We start from the raw sequence: 666 nt of genomic DNA, 5'->3' as shown, positions 1-666 counted from the left end.
TACCTTACAATTTATTTTCATGACTATGAAATTAACACTTACTAACCCTTGAGGTTTTTCCTAAAAAATTAGGAGGTGTTAAGATGTTCATGAAAATTTGTTTTAGTAGTATACTTGAAATAATGAGATTTACCTAAAAGTCTTGACTTTATAAACTTAAAGTGTTATGAAGTCTTAGATGGTAAAATGATTTAAAAATGTTGAATCTTAGATAAGTGAACTGACTTTAAAATGGTAAGATTTAATTAAAAAGTATTGATTTAAATGTATTGATTTTGTTTAAATTGACTTAATTTAAAAATGATAAGTCTAGTTTAATGATCTTATTTTAAAAGGTTAGTTTTAGTAAAAATGTTTTGTTTACAAAAAATAAGATTTATGAACTATCGGAAAAATGTAATGAAGTGGGAAAACATGTCTAGAAAGGTTCTTTCTAAGGAAAGACTAGGTATTTAAGGATGTCTTTACGACCCACCTCTCTTTCGTGGGAACTAGCCTGGTGTATATCCACGGATTACGACATAATTCCGGTATAAGTTTTACTGAAAATCTTACTTTAAAGAGTGTTATTTGATTTTAAGACTTTCAATGACAAATGATGATTCAAGGATATTCAACCTTGAATCGGATGGACGAAAACAATTAAATTCATTTTAAATCGAAAGT

This window comes from Lupinus angustifolius, chromosome LG05, assembly GCF_001865875.1.
Source record: "Lupinus angustifolius cultivar Tanjil chromosome LG05, LupAngTanjil_v1.0, whole genome shotgun sequence".
NCBI classification, from domain to species: domain Eukaryota; kingdom Viridiplantae; phylum Streptophyta; class Magnoliopsida; order Fabales; family Fabaceae; genus Lupinus; species Lupinus angustifolius.
This window is presented reverse-complemented; position numbering follows the sequence as displayed.